General features: G+C 40.8%; 1 protein-coding gene and 1 long non-coding RNA gene across 8 annotated transcripts in view; one reads left to right on the forward strand and one right to left on the reverse strand.

The window, feature by feature from the left end:
* The window catches only part of Syne2 (spectrin repeat containing nuclear envelope protein 2), a 336,172-nt gene extending 323,612 nt beyond the window's left edge, over positions 1–12,560 (reverse strand). For 5 of the 7 annotated variants that reach the window (XM_046461329.2, XM_046461328.2, XM_046461327.2 and 2 more), the window contains exon 1: positions 12,450–12,560. The gene's annotated coding sequence lies outside the window, so the exon portion shown is untranslated. Of the gene's footprint in view, positions 1–946; positions 1,062–11,859; positions 11,998–12,449 lie in introns of those variants that run through there. The other 2 variants (XM_058584597.1, XM_046461325.2) reach the window with 2 other exon arrangements.
* On the forward strand, positions 941–6,737 carry LOC124104395 (uncharacterized). Its single transcript, XR_006855420.2, has 3 exons — positions 941–1,145; positions 5,271–5,391; positions 6,647–6,737. It is a non-coding gene; the product is annotated as an uncharacterized LOC124104395 (long non-coding RNA).
* Positions 12,561–17,045: the final 4,485 nt, after the last annotated feature.

The following is a 17,045-nucleotide window of genomic DNA, read 5'->3' on the forward strand; positions in this document are numbered from 1 at the left end:
GAGACCCAGCTACACACACTGAGCTCAAATGTGCTACAAAATTAGCCATAACTTCCCAAAGCTGGCACAGGTCAACACTTGCTTTCCGCACCCACTGTACTTTGCCAGCACCACATTTGGCCCCTCTTCCATTCTAGATCATACTAAAGGACCTACTAACAAGACCATCTACCCCATTCCTAGTAATTGGGAACCATGTCTAACTCATTTCTAATTGCACCCAACACCTGTAACCTAGCCCCTGTACACGGCACCCATGAATTGAACACGGTAACTTTAATTGCCGTGTGTTCTATAGATACTGTAACTGTTCCCTATGCTATCTCAGCAATACTCACAAATTCTTACAATATGGTATTTTAGCTTCACTTGCACTCAGAGAGGTTATGTAAGTTGTCCCAATGCATACAGTTAGTTTATGGTGAAGCTAGGATCTGAACCAACGTCAGGCTGTCTTCAGAAGCCATCCCATCACTTCACTATACCACAGACATTTCTAAAATTCACTCCTTCCTCTAGCAGTTACGCACATGGGAGCAGTAAGCTGAAAACCTCAGTAAATTACACTTTATCCCATCGGCACACGGAGGCCATTTGGGTTCTGCTACAGTCCAGGAGCATGCACAGGCAGATTCACTGTGTCCCACATTCATTTATTTTTCTCCTTTCCTACCCTGACTCCCACTCAGTCCACTTAACCTGAAAACAAATCAAACAAAAAATGATTGAGAAGGTAGAGCCAGGAAAAGTATTCAAGCGTTCATTCTTCGTGGTACATACATTAACATCATAAAGTTTAACAGGCATGGATAATGCAAAAGAATATGCTGGATCATTTCAGAACATGCTCTCCCTGCTCAAACCTGAAATCAACAGCAGTTGCTAAGAAAACAGACAGCCAACTACAAAACACCATGATGACTCAGGGAAGGAGGAGCCAGCTCACCCTCCAAGGCTCAGAAACATCACCAACAGAGAGTCTTTGTGACCAAATCATCAAAGTGTGGATACAAGCATTCAGGAGTTCCTTCTCATCCAGGTCAGAAGGGAATATAATCAGCTCTGGACTAAACATTTGGAGAGAATTAATTATTACCCAATAGAGTTGAAGCTTCCTACGATGAAAAAAAGTACAGACTCCAAAGGTAACATACTCTCTTTTAAACAAAGACCTATTAACAGAGGAAAAATTCTTACTTAATATCATCAAATGAATGATTTTAATAATATTAATAAAATAAGGATATTTTAATAAGAGCATGCTAGTAACCTATTTTCATTGCTAACACAAAAGTGTAAATAATAAAACACATGTTTAACTTGTTCATAACAGAACTTACAAGTCATTTCTCTTTTTCCTCCTCTCTCTGAATCACTAGCTCAAATTTTTTAAATAAAAGTTCTAGTATACCGTAGTCAACCAAACAATCCCATCATGCATTGGCTACAACTTCCCATAGCATTAAAAGCTTAGAGATATTTGAGTTGTGGGGTTTTTATTGTTGTTGCTGTTGTTGCTTTTGTTTTTATGCTTTCTTGTTTTTAATTAGGAGGGCTGGTAGAAGGGTCGTGAACAGCTTTACTTATTTTATTGAAATTTACGTTTAAAATTTCCTCCTGAGTCGGGCTGGGGTTGTAGCTCAGAGGTAGAGCTAGCATGCATGAGGCACCAGGTTTGATTCTCAGCACCACATAAAAAATTAATTAATTAATTAATTAATTAAAGGTATTGTGTCCATCTACAACTAAAATAAATAAACAGATTTCCTCCTGAGCAATTAGCATTTTTAAATTAAAATTAGCTAACTCCTATGGTATGATCCCTTAAGTAATGAATCATACAGAAGCAGCTAAGCATGAAGATATTAGTCCTAAGTGATACAATCAGCTTTTCCTCAGGACACCGCACTGTGCTCCTAAGCCAAAGCATAAGGAGACAGGCGCCATGTTGTGTAAATCAATTCTGCCCTTCCCCTCCAAACATAAGCACCTCACAGCCTGATCTCTGACAAAAATACGGTTATCTCTAACCTTGAAAAAAGAGATACTGCATGTACTCTTTTCACTAAGATGAGTAGATGTTTCCCCTTTTTTGGTGCTGGGGATGAAACTCAGGGGCCTCCACAAATATTAAGTATGTACTCACCACTGAGCTACCTCCCCAGCCCAAGGATTTCTTCTTTTAATTACCATGCATCCTCATAAAAATAAATAAATAAAATAAAGGTATTGTGTCCAACTACAACTAAAAAATAAATATTAAAAAAAGGGGGGGCAGGGCCTGGGGTTGTCGCTCAGCGGTAGAGTGCTCGCCCAGCACATGTGATGCCCTGGGTTTGATCCTCAGCACCACATAAAAATAAATAAATAAAATAAAAGTATTGTGTCCAACTACAACTAAAAAATAAATATTTAAAAAAAAATTACCATGCATCCTGACATGCTATATAAGTTTTCTTTCTAAATGAGACAACATAATTTGCTGAAATGAATCATAAGAATTCTTAATTCACATGTAAAAAATATATTTTTTAAGTTGTTAATGACCTTTCATTTTATTTATTTATTTATATGCAGTGCTGAGAATCAAACCCAGTGCCTCACACATGCTAGGTGAGCACTCTACTGCTGAGCCACAACCCCAGCCCATGGTACACTTATTTTGAATGGATTTTAGGCTAATAGGAATACATATACACATGTCCACATTGGTTGTTTTGTTTTACCCATGTTTGTATAAATAAACTCTAGATAAATCTGACCTATCATTCATGTGGTTCAGTTTCAAATTTGTATCAAATACCTTATTATCTCAAATAATTAAAAATCTAACTATTTATAGATGAAATGATATGATGTTTGAAAATTGCTCCAAAATAATTCAGCAAACATAGGATAGGAAAGAGCAAAGTTAAAACCAGGTTGGCAGAAGTTGATTTTTTTTGAAACTGGGTCTCTCTACTTGCCCAAGCTGGCCTCAAGCTCATGAATCTTCTGCCCCAGCCTCCCCAGCAGCTGGGATTACAGTTGTCCACCAACACTCACAGCCCTGGACATAATTATTGGCACTGACTAAGGGTTACACAGGAGTTCATTTTACTATTATCTCTGCTTTTGGATATATTTTAAATTCTTCATAATAAAAAAAAATTTAACCAATTTATTGGATGGCAATCCCAAAAAATCAAAGACCAAATGTTCTCTTTGATATGTGGACGCTAGCACACAATAAGTGGGGACAAGGGAAAAATAGAAGTTCAATGGATTAGACAAAGGGGAATGAAGGGAAGGGAGAAGGAAGGGAATGGACAAGACAGTAGAATGAATCAAACATAACTTTCCTATGTTCATATGTGAATACATGACCAGTGAAACTCCACATCATGTACAACCACAAGAACGGGATCCTAATTAGAGTAAGTTATACTCTATGTATATATAATATGTCAAAATACACTCTACAGTCATGTATATTTAAAAAGAACAAATAAAAAATATTTTTTAAAAAATTTACTGCCTGGGGGTACAACTCAGTGGTCAAGCACTTAGCTACCATGAGAAGGTCCTGGGTTCAATCCTCAGCACTGGAAAAAAAAAAAAAGACAATTGACTTTTGTCCCAGTGCAAACACAACTTTATCATTTTGATTTGTTTTATCTACATTATAATTATTGTTGAGGGGAGCTTGTTTGTATGTTTGTTTACAGTACTGGGTATTGAACCTAGGGGTGCTCTACATTAAGCTACATCCCCAGACCTATTTTTATTTTTTATTTTGAAGCAGGGTCTAGCTGAGATGTCTAGGCTGGTCTTGAACTTGTGATCCTCTTGTCTCAGCTTCTTAAGACCCTGGGATTACAGGTATGCACCACCACACCCAAAGCAATTAAAGTTTTATTTCCTATTTTATTAGTACAAACTAGTGCTCTTCACCAATACCACATTTCTAAACCACATTCACAGATTTGAAGAGCTGGAAAAAAATCTCAGAGATCATCTAATCCTCCACGTCTACCTGTAGTTCATAGACGTAGCAGCATCAGAATCACTTTGAAGCCTTGTTAAAGACAAATTGCTGGGCCCTACCATGAAGGTTTTGATTCTATAGGCTGGCTGCTGCTGGTCCCCAAATGACACTTTGAGAACCACTGCTGTTCTGTTTTACTCTGTTCACACCTTCCCTGTAGCAGTCACCAGTTATCTCACCAGGACTCCTTTCTCCTAGTAGATATCTGGCTAAGGGCAAGGGGCACTGATTTTCATCAATGTGACAGAGTCTAGAAATAATAAACATTTACAAAATAAATTACTTGTTGAATGAATTGAACAGGGATGCATTTGCATAGCCAGACAGAAAAGAGCTACTCCCAGAGGACAAACTGCAAACACTGGCAGTCCCTAAAGGAAGACAAAAAGTCAGCAGGAACTAGAGCAGCAAGCAGATGCAAACTGTAGAGGGACCCCACTCCTGCATCTCAGATCGCAGTTTTCAATCAATATGGACATGAACAAGTACAAGCTTGAGACTCATTTTTATCAGATGTGTTTCCCTGACCCAAAGTGCTGGAAGAAAGTGCTTTTCAACACACACCATCAAGAGAGAGAAATGCATTCAAACAGCTTTCAAATTTCTCAGGGTCTGGAAAATGTCAACATGGATGAATTACTTCTCCCCATCCACCTCCCTCTTTCTCATGCTACTCAGAAAAAAGAAAGCAAGCCAGGGCACCCATGGGCTGGCGAGTGCTTCAACTCCAGGTGTTCTGCTTTTCTAATATCTGCAGTACACTAAAACACCTTCCTAGTGCAGCAATCACCTGCCCTAAAACAATTCTGTGGATTTAGTTTGATAAGATGAACTATGTTCTGATTTCTGAATATCACTTCTTTAAGAGTTTAACTTTACAAACTGGTAAATACATGAGAATCCAATAACCTAAACCCTATTTGCTTTTTCATTTAACAATATTAAAATAAAAAATATAACCAGTGTAACTGCATGGATAAATACTGGGTTTTATTTTGTCTTGTTTTCTTATTTAAAAGATAATTAGCAAAAAAAAAAAAAAAAGATAATTAGCTACTCAAAAAAAAAAAAGGATAATAATGTAGTATGGGGTTTAGAACAGATGAAAAGTACAATGTATGACAATAGCATAAAGATCAAGAGAATTCAAAATTTACTATTAAGATTTTTTTATTTTTTATTTTTTATTTTTTTATTTTTTATTTTTTTAGTTGTTGATAGACTTTTTTTTTTTTTAATGCAGTGCTGAGGATCAAACCCAGTGCCTTACACATGCCAAGCAAGTGCACTACTGCTGCGCCACAGTCGCATCCCCCTATTACGAAGTTCATACCGGACATGAAGTGATATAATGTTGTTTGCAGGTAAATTGTGGTGTGTTTAAATAATTACAGAAATAATAGAAACAAAGAACAATAGCTAAGAAGCCTATATATGTGTGTGTGTATGTGTGTGTGTGTGTGTGTGTGTGTGTGTAAAATAGAATCACTAAAAATATTTAATTAGTTCATGGGTTGGGAGCATAGCTCAGTGGTAGAGTTCTTGCCTGGTATACATGTGGCCCTGAGTTCAATCCCAGCACCACAGGGGGAGATAATTTTCATTTAATTCCAATGAAGATAGAAAATGAGGAAAAGGATACAAAAAGCAGATGAGGAAAAACAGAAAACAACCTTATTGACTTAAATAATATATTACTAATCACTATAAATGTCTAAATAGCCCAAATATCTAAAGATTGGCCTGGCACATGCCTGTAATCCCTGCAACTCAGAAAGCTGAGGCAGGGGGATCACAGGTTTTAGTCCAGCCTGGGCAACTTAGCAAGACCCTGTCTCAAAATATAAAGTAAATAAAAAGGGCTGGGGATGTAGCTCAGTAGTCGAGCCATTGTCTAGCACATGCAAGTCCTGGGTTCAATTCCTAGTATCACCATTAAAAAAAGAAAGAAAAAAGCAGAGTGAAAAATTGATAAACCTCAAGCCTAGAGTTTCTCAACTTCAGCACTTCTGACATTTTGGTTGAATGACTGATTTCTCCTTTGAGGTGATCTCTCAGCATCCTTGACCTCCACCCACTAGTAGATGCCAAGAGCAAATGCCCCTTGCCTTAGCCTAGACATTGTCTCCAAATATTATCTTCAGAAACTGCCAAATATTTCCGGCAGGGTGAGGCAAACTCCACCTATACTTTGCACCATAAACAAAAATTAATGCAAGGCCAATGTACCTAAAAGTAAAACTAAAAATTATAAGTCTTTTAGGAAGAAGAAGAAGGAGAAGGGAAAGAGGAAGGGGGAAGAGGAGGAGGAGGAGGAAGAGGAAGAAGAGGAAGAGGAAAAAAGAGAAGGAGAAATAGGACCTTGTGACTTGAGTTAGATAAAGACTTCTTAGATATAACACCAAAGTACAGTCCATAAAGAATAAACTGATAACTTGGATTTCATCAAAATCATGAACAGTAACTTCAAAGGATACTTACAAGAATGAAAGACATTGTTATGGTTTGAATGTCCCCTCCAAAACTGCTGAAATGTAATTGTCATTGTAACTGTATTAGAGGTGATGAATTGATGATATCATGGTAGGCATGGATCTCACCCCCTTTTCTCTTCTACAGCAGGATGGTTCAACAAGAAGGTCCGCAACAGGTGCCAGCCCCTGCAAGCCTTTAGAATTGGCTTAACTAATAAATTTTTGTCCATTATAAATTTCCCAGTCTGTGGTATTCTGTTATGCCCGCACAAAACTGACTGAGACAAAACCAAAAGCTAATATTTGCAAATGATGGATCTGATAAAGGACTTGTATTCAGAATATGCAAAGAATCTTCAAAACAAGACAAGAAAAATGGCACAAAATGTGCACACTTCAACAAAAGAGATATATGGGTGGCAAATAAGTATATAAAAGATACTCATTAATCATCAAGAAAATGCAAATTAAAACCACAAGGAGATCCCACTATTAGTCTGTCCATGAGAAACCTGACCATACCAATTGTTGGCAAAGATTTGGAACAACTGAAACTCTCAAACACTACTTTGGGAATGTAAAATGACATAATTGAGATTGGAAAAGTATGATTGTTTCTTTAAGTTAAATAACTACTTGTCATATTATCCAGTCATTTTACTTTACACATTGACCCCAGGGGAAATAAAAGCAGATGTCCAAAGACTGTATACAATGTTCATAGCATTTTTACTTTTAATAGCCAAATACAGGAAGTAACCCAAATGTCTGTCAAAAGGTATACAGATAAATGCCCTGAGGTTTATCAATAAAATGGAATATTTCTAAGCAAAAAAAAAATATTGGGTTGGGGCTGTGGCTCAGAGGTAGAGCGCTCACCTATCATGTGTGGGGCACTGGGTTCGATCCCCAGCACCACATACAGATAAAATTAAGATATTGTGTCCACCTATAACTAAAAAATAAATATTTTAAAAAATATATTGATACACACAATACCACGGCTAAGTCTCAAAATTAATTATCCTAAGTGAAAGAAGCCAGGCCAAGAAGAGAACGTACTTACATTTCCATTCATATAAACTTTTTTAATTTTATTTTTTTTTTACACAAATGGAGCACAACTTTTCATTTCTCTGGTTGTATGTGATGTAGGGTCACACCATTCGTGCAATCATACCCATACATAGGGGTGATAATGTCAATCTCATTCCACCATCTTCCCTACCTCATGTAAATTTTTAAATGCCAACATACCCATAGAGTCAGAATACTATCACTGGTTGTATGGGAAAGGGGAGATCTAGGGTGAGGCAAGAGGTTGGGGAAGAGATGGCTTCACAGGTCTATGTGTAAGTCAAAACCTGATCAATCCCAGCATGGTGGCACGTGCCTGTGGTTCTACTACTCAGGAGGCTGAAGCAGAAGGATACCTTGAGTGCAGAAATTCAAGATGTACCTTGGCAACATAGTGAGACCCCGTCTCAAAAAATAAAACTAAATAAAAATATTTAATATTAAAATTTAAATATGGGCATTTACTATGTGCCAATTATATTCAATAAAGCTGTTTAAAAATTTATCATGTAAAACTGAAAATTTAAGATAACAATCAAAAAAGAATATAGAGCAGCATCCTCCCCCACAAAAAAACAAAAGCCCTCAAAATTTCATGAAAAATTACAGGCTCACACGTAAATGATTTTATACTATTCCAGACATAATCATTTATTTGGTGACAACAGGAAAGGGGGCATTCGACACCAGTCAAAGCAAGTCTTGCTATTTTTAAGCCTTGGAGTAGAAGCTATTGCTTTTAATGTTAACATTATTTCTCAATTTAACTGAACCTAAACTGAAAATTTTCATAGTAATAAAAAAAAGGGAAAAATTATTTCATTTTTTCCAATTTGGCCTTCCCACACCAAGGCAGAACTAGGTGCTTCCCTCCTCTCACAGCCCCCAGAGGTACATCTTTTCTGCCACTGCCACATGTACATTGCAATGACTTGTCTTCCAATCTTGGCATAGTAGGGACACATCGGTGCTCTGGAGTCAGAGCCTGGCTTCCTATCCTTGGCTCTGCCATTTGCTGTTATCTCAGAAAGATATTTTATCTACCCAATAACCAGTTGTTTTTTTTTAACTATAAAAATGGGGCTAATAGTGACTATATGAGGATTCCATGTGACTCTCAAAGGCCCTGCATGATCTGACACCTGATCAGCACTCCGTCACTTGGTTCCACCCTCCCTTTGAGTTGACTGTGCTCAGCCACAACGACCTTCTCACTTCCAATAAATCCACACACAGCTGAGCTCTCCTGCCTCAAGGCCTTAACTCATGACGTCTCTGCCTGATCTCCCTTCACGCCTGTCTCTTCTCCACAACCTCTTACCCCACAGCAGCAGGGCTCATCTCCGAGGCTCAGCTTCAATGTCACCTCCAGAGAGGCCTTCTCACTAGTAACCCAGGAGCCTCGGGTTACTCTGTGTCTCAGCACTCGGTTGTCCCTTTGCATTCAACAATGGCCATGCAACAGATGGTTATTGTGGACTACCACACGCCAGGCATTGTTCCAAGACCTAAAGACCCAGCAGTCATAAAAGGCCTCTGATAGAGTTCTGATGGAGTGTTCGACCCAGTGGAGGAAGACAGACAAAAAGCAAGAAACATCATATTTTAGACAGCCATAAGTGCTATGGAGACAAAAGAACAAATCATGAGAGTAGGAATGTGAGGATGGTTATGAATTTAAATTTGGAGGTTAGTGAAGTTTCTCTGAGACTATACCATGGGATGAAGAAGTGAAGCGGGTCAGGGAGAGAACCATCACAGATATGGGAGCTGGGGGACAGCGGGCATTCAGGCAGAGCATAGTAAGTCCCCAAAGCCTAAAAAACAGCAAGAGAGTGTGTTTGGCTGAACACACATGAGTAAGGAAGAGAAGAACTGGAAAGGTCAAGAAGGTAATGAGATTAAGGAGCGGAGAACCTGAACAGGCAGCACTGGGGGCCACTCACTCAGACGAAGAGGGGATGCCACTAGAGAGTTTTGAAGAGAAGAGTGGGATGATTTATGTTCTCAGACCTGTGATTAGTTAAGTAATGCATTTTATTTTCTGCTTATCTTCCGCACTAGATAAGGGAAGGAACCACAGCTGCCTGGTGTACCATCATAACCCCAGCCCCTAGCACTGGAGGTACACAATAAAACTTCCAGACGAATGAGGTGATCAGTATCAACTATTTACTGGTACAAAATGAACATTCTATAAGTGGGTACTAGTATTTTCCAGATCTCCAGGATCTAGCACAGTGACTATATATGATAGAATATTATTTGAATAAATGAATAATTCTGTGACATTATTGAAAATCTACACTTGAAATGATAAATGAAATTTTTTAAAACTGTAAAATATTAAATAAAACGTGATGAGTAATGACAAATAAATTACTTTTCATCCTTGCCTTATTAAAGGGACTGATTCAGTCTTTTTTTTTTTTTTTTTTGGAATATTAGGGATTGAACTCAGGGACATTTGATCACTGAGCCACATCCCCAGCCCTATTTTGTATTTTACTTAGAGACAGGAGTCTCACTGAGTTACTTAGTGCATTGCTTTTGCTGAGCCTGACTTTGAACTTGTGATCCTCCTGCCTCAGTCTCCCAGGCTGCTGGGATTACAAGCATGCGCCACCACACCCAGCCTTGATTCAGTTTTTAAATTTCCAATTAAACTCTCACCTTATGCTACTAAGGACATTACTTAATAACTGCATTGTAACTCAGTTCTTTAAAACACTACAGCCAAGGCTGGGGATATAGCTCAGTTAGTATGTTAGTATATAGCTTCTCTTGTATATACAAGGAAGGCCCTGGGTTCAATCCCCAGCACCATTAAAAAAAAACACTGCAGCCAGTGCCCTGATGTATACCTGTGATTCCAGAGACTGGGAAGACTGAGGCAGAATGAATTTCAAGACACCTAGGCAACTTAGGGAGACCCTGTCTCAAAATAAAAAAGACTGGGGAGTGGTCCTAGTTTAATCCCCAAGACCAAAAAACAAAAACTGCAATATCCTTTTTCCTCATTTGATACTGGGATTGTACCCAGGGCGTTTTTCCACTGAGCTGTATTCCCAACCCTTTTAACTTTTTATTTTGAGACAAGGTCTAGCTAAGTTGCTGAAGGCCTCACTTAATTACTGAGACTGGCCTCAAACTTGCAATCCTAACAGGCATGCACCCTGGCACTTGGTTTAAAACAATCTTAAATGTACAAAGCTGGCTGATGCAAATTGGTTTGATTTTGAATCTTGCAACCAAATAAAGACTCATAACTCAAACATATGGACAAAGACATAAACATTTCCACTTTTTTACTCATTTTGACATCTCCAGACTTTTCATCATGAAAACTTCATGTGAATTACACCTGTTCCCACGGCCAGGAGGGTAGAGAGCGGAGGGGACAGGCGGGTGGGGCTGAGGCCATATAGTAATTATCTCAGGAAAAACCCTGGGGAGCCTGAACAGTTTTCCAGAAAGAAAACTGGAGAAGCAGTCATGCATCAAAATATGGAAACGCACCAACTATTCACCCCATAAAAACCTTTACGGCGTTCATGGTATCTCGGTGGCAAGTACCTGAGTGGTGAGAAGCCCAGGTATGTTTCACTGCATTACCCACCTCTGAAAAGAATAGAATTCATCCTAGTATAACTACACACAGTATCTGCGACGAGGCCTTGGGATCTATGGAAACTTGTGGAAAGGCAGATAAAAGTTGCTTGAAATCAAACAAACTTAAAAAAAAAAAAAAAAGAGAGCGTCGCAAAAGTGTTCCATGGCTAGACAGAACCCTCACGGTCTGGCTCCGACTTGCTGGTGCTTGTACACAATCGCGCCTGCTGGCATCCAGCTCAGACGCTCCCTTCCACTAGGGGAGGGGAAAATAATAACTTTCGGAAATAACAGGCGTCCACAAAAGCAAAGGTTACGCAGGACTTATCGACTTCCACCTAATAAAGCGGCTAATGTGGTTGGGAGCAGCACTGATTCCCTACGCAGCTCCCCCCCCCCGCCCCGCGCCCCCTCTGAACAGAAGGAAAATAACCTAAGGAGAAGGTGCTATCGTCAGACCCTAAAGGCAATTTCAGACAACAAAGACCCCAAGCAATCAAAATGGAATTATAATCCCAGCCGTCCGAGTGCCCCCCCCCCCATCCAGCCTAGCCGTGGCGCTCGGCAGCCCCGCCCGCCGCTGTTCTCGAGCGCCGGGGCTGGCGGGTCCCCTCCAGCCCCCATGCGTCCGGGCCCGCAGGTTCTCGGTCCCGGGGGCGAGCCTCGTACCGCCCACGATTTTGCAATCTCTGCGCCGCAGCTCTGCCGTTCTATCTCACGCGGTGTTCAAAATCTTTCCCGCCCAGGCGTGACGCGAGGAATGAAAACAATTAGCCCACCCCGAGCTCTGGGGCCTGCGCCCAGGCGGGGGCAGCCGGAGGACCCGGCCGACGTCCCGCGCCGCCCCTTCCCGAGCTCGGCGGACCGGCGGGCTGGGGCCCGGAGGTGACACAAAGAAGCCGGAGAGACAAACGCCACCCGATGGTGCTGGCTCCAATCCCCGGAGCGCCCCGCCCGCTGACAAGTTTGCAGCGACCTGCACGCATCCCGCTCTCCCCACCCGTGCAAAGTTTCCCGTGGCCGGGCTCGGACCCCGGCCTCGGGTCTGTTGTCGTCTCCCGTAGCCCCCGCCCCCGGTGGGGGACCTTCCCCTCCTTCACCCGGGCACCTTCCCCTCCCTCCCGCTCTCTCCGGGGTGCACCAGGGTGCTGGGGCCCCCGCCGCCGCGCTCACCCGCCGGCCGCCCGGCCGAGAGGCGAGGGCACGGGCCGGGGCCGCCCCAGATCGGCGCTCCGTTTGCCCCTCTCCCTAGATCGCACCTTTCGCTGGTTTTCGGTCTCGTTTTTTCGGTCCAGCCGAAGGCTCTGGTCGCAGCACAGCGCGCTCCGCTCCTCGGCGCTCGGAAGCTACAAACCACGCCCCGCGCCTTCCCCGCCCGCCGCCCGCCGAGTCCCGCGCTCGCCGCTCCGCGGCCACTGTGGAGCGCGCCCGCCTGCGCCGGAGGCGGAGCAGCTGGCCTCCCCCGGGGCCCCGCCACAGCCCCGCCACCCAACTTTCTTTGGGTGGTTTGGAACCTCAGAGGTGGTGCGAGGGAGATGCTAACTCCGAAGGCAGGTTAACGCCCCTTTTCGTAGCCGCGGCTGGGGGAAAAGGGGTTACAAACTCTGAAAACGCTTTTCTGGCTACTTCAGCTTCTCCAACACTCGTGAGCTCCTGGGTCTTGGAAGTAGGGGTAAGAGAACAGATCTGCGGTTAGCCACCAGATTTGATCAAGTCATTTAACCCGTGTGGTCCCTTTGCATAATGAGAAATTTTGATTAAATGGCTTTAAGGATCTGGATCACTGTTTCTTTCAGGGTCTTACAGTGGTACAGACCTCAGGGTCACCTGAAGCAATGGGGTGGCGCTTGTTAACAATGCAGATTACTTCTCTGGCTCCTCCCAGATGCTAGGAAATGGGGAAAGCTGTCTGAATGTAACAGCTCCGCGTAGTTCATCCAGGTCTGAAAACTCAATGGAAATTGGATCCTTGGGAATCCGTCCTGCAGGTGCCAGTCTGATTTTTCCAGCAAATTACTTAATCCCAACTGGGAACGGTGGCGCACGCCTGTAATCCCTGCGGCTCAAGAAGCTGAGACGATCACGAGTTCAAAGCCAGCTTCAGCAAAGCTAGGCGCTAAGCAACTCAAATGAGATCCTGTCTCTAAATAAAATACAAAAATAGGCCTGGGGATGTGGCTCAGTGGTTGAGTACCCCTGAGTTCAATCCCCAGTACTCCTCCCTCCAAAAATTACTCCATCCCTCTGGACTCAGGATGATGTCACGACTCCCAGTCGCCTCTTGCCAGTTGCTATTACAGTATTATTATGGCACTTGAAGTCCTACATAAGAGGTATCACCTCACTATTATTACATGAAGAAGCAGTGACTTTAAAATATATTTCTATTGAGTTTCTATCACGTTTAGAAATCCAAGTACATACGTGTTGTGTGACTGCAGAATCTTGCCTGGATTACTTAGTTAAATGTGCTTACAGCCTAAACTAAATGGTAAATAACAGCGATTAGAAGTTTGACAGTGTGTACAGTAAACATTTATTAATGGAAAAAATAGTTGTAAATCACACGTTTTGGAACATCTATCTCAAAAACTTATACCTCTGTAAGTATCATAATTATTCAGGAAATACACATTTCCTGAACATGTAAATACATATTTTATTGTATATTTCCTCGAAAGGCAACATTATCACTCTGATAGTATCATTTCTTGGACTATATAGGTTTGCATTATTGGTTATTAATGGCTTGAGCCACAACAAAGAGCCATAAAACAAGAAGATACTTTGGTCTTGGAGTATCTTCATAGAACTATTTTACCTGACAGGATACATGCAAATCAGAGAATTGGTTTCAGGGTGTTGGGTTCAAGGACTTTGTAGATCCATTTACAAAGCATTGTCTCTTCTCCTTCTCTGCTCTGTTCATTTCCACTCTATGTCTGTTGCTTTCTTCACTTCATATGCTACAAAATCATCCTGACAACAGTTCTCTGGAGAAAATGTAGAAATAATTTCCTAATTATTGTTCCCTTCTAGGCATCTATGTCACAAGCCCTCAAAGTGAAAGAATTGTTGTTCTGTATTGTATCTAGTGCACTTGAAAGAGTCCAAAATAGAGTGTCTCAGAATGTTTTCAAATGTCCCAATTAGTGCCTTCTAATTCCCTATGTTTTTCCTAGGCATGCCAGTTTGGATATTAATACCTACTTTTAACTCAACAAATAAGACTAATGACAAGAGCACTGAAACAGGTTCTCCACACTTTGAAGTGAAAATAAAATACGTAATGATAAGCCAAACAGAGACACACCTAGTTCTTGTAATGCACAACACTGGGGCACATAAACAGATGGCTCGTATCCTTATATCTCTGGGGAAAAGTAAGGGTTACCATGAACCTGGTCATACTTACATGAATCAAAACACAGACATAGTAAAGATAACATGGGCCGGGCGTGGTGGTGCATGCCTGTAATCTCAGTAACTCGGGAGGTTGGGACAGGAGAATTGCAAGTTTGAGGCCAACCTTGGCAATTTAGCAAGACCCTGACTCAAAATAAAAATGAAAAGGGCTGTAGCTTAATGGCAGAGTACTCCTGGATTCAATACTCTGTTCCACAATATTTATATATATATATATATATATATATATATATATATATATATATATATATATATAATGACTCTTAGCTTTTATTTACCTCAAGCCTTTGTATTTATAGCAAATGATCCAGTTTGGATATTAATACCTACTTTTAACACAATAAATAAGACTAACAACAAGAGCACTAAGGACAACAGCCCACCTGAGAGACTTTGCTGGCTGTTATTATGGCAAGCATAAGTTTTGCAAGTTGATCAAACTGAAAGGGCACCTGTGATTTGGTATGCAGACATGTTGTGGCACATTGGTGAGAACTACAGAAGCATTCATTCCATTTACACTTGCACTTAGTACTGAGCAGCAGATGAGCCAAAAGTCACTACAAAGACCATTTATGTGAAGAACTCAATTGAATTAGGCAACACTTCATGCCATTAAAGGAACTAAATTTTCCACTCATGGGCGGGTGAGGGGTCAGTGGGAATGGGGGCACCAGGGATTGAACACAGGAATGCCTTACCACTGAGCCATCCCAGCCCCCTGTTGGGTTTTTTTTTTTTTTTTTTTTTGGGGGGGGAGGGATATTTTTGTGAGTTTTTGTTTTGTGTTTTGAGACAATGTCTCACTAAGGTCTCACTTGGGTGCCATGTTGAGGATTGTGGGTCCAAGTCTGGTTTGGCAAGAAGGAGTACAAAATGGTTTGTGACTGATTCTCTGGCATGAACTGTTCCCTCTACCGAAGGGAGTGTTGTTAGCATTGCTATCATGTATTTATCAACCCTGATGAGGATAAGAGATAATATGTTAAATGACTGACTAGAAGGATCAGTGATTTAAAATCAACCCAAAGTAATCTAATACCTGCCTTTAAAGGCAGGTATACCATTCATTAGTCTTAGGCAGGGTGAAACATTTTATTATTTGCCCCTATTTTAATAACAGTGTTACTACTAGAGACAAGAGTTAGATCTGAACATTCCTTTCCCCCTATGCAATTTCTGCCATCTCAAGAAATAATCATTTTTTATTTTATTTATGTATTTTGGATGGTAGGGACTAAACTTAAGGGTGCTTTTCCAAGGAGCTACATCCCCAGTCTTTTTTAGAAAAAAAAAAAAAAAAAAAAAAAAAAAAAAAATATATATATATATATATATATATATATTTTTTTTTTTTTTTTAAACCTCTAAGACAGGGTCTCTTTAAGTTGCTGAAACTGGCCTCTAACTTGCCATCCTCCTGACTCAGCCTCCCAAGTCACTGGGATTACAATCATGTGCCACTGTATCCTGTTCAAGAAATAATCTTTTGCTACAATACTGTTACCACTTTGGGAACACTTGTATAAACCTGGGTTGAAAATAGCTGGCCAAGAAAACAGCCATGTTCTTTGTTCAAAAGTCCACCACATCTGTAAAGGCCTGAAATTCTTATCTCACTCTGGTCTTGTTTCCTGTCAACCTTGAAACGAACGGAAAGAATATGGGTGATTGCTCCCTTGACCAGCATGATCTTTCTATCGCCCTGATAAAAGTAGAAAGTTATGTACAACAAAGTGCAAAATATGCACTGGCAACTGGGTCCAACATTTTGGAAGGTTGGGGAAGTTTTTAAAAGAATATTACATGGTTCAGTGGAGCAATATAGGTAAAGCCCCGAGCATGGAACCTGGAAAGCACTGAGCACTCAATAAATAGTAATTGCTGTTATTGCAATTATTTTAGTAATACAGTGGTGCTTACAAAGATACTATTTCAAAACCACTTTTATTGGATTAGTAAGCTGAAGTATTAGATTTAAAAACATTCTACAAGTAACCTTAGTCTTACAAAGAAAACTGAGACTTCAGGGTAAAATATTTGCCTAATGGCATGAAACTAGTTATGGCAGTCCTTGAATCTTCATGTAGGCATTTTTAGCAGAAATAAATGCATCATTAAAGAGATCCTGTTGTATATCTTCTTCTTTTTGCTCAAGTGCAAAAAGACAGAGTAATCATACTGCTCAACTCACAATAAAAAACAATAATAATAAAAATAGCTAGGCATCGTGGTGTGCATTTATAATCCCAGCAACTAGGGAGGCTGAAGTAGGAGGATCACAAGTTCAGGCCTGCCTTAGCAACTTAGTGAAACCCTGTCTCAAAATAAAAAATAAAAAGAATTCAGGGGCTAGGGTTGTGGATCAATGGTAGAGTACTCACTTAGCACATGTGAGGCACTGGATTTAATCCTCAGCACCACAAAAA

The sequence above is a fragment of the Marmota monax genome, unplaced genomic scaffold (genome assembly GCF_021218885.2).
Source record: "Marmota monax isolate L192 unplaced genomic scaffold, Marmota_monax_Labrador192_F-V1.1 WCK01_AAM20220418_F8-fsc00001, whole genome shotgun sequence".
Taxonomy (NCBI): domain Eukaryota; kingdom Metazoa; phylum Chordata; class Mammalia; order Rodentia; family Sciuridae; genus Marmota; species Marmota monax.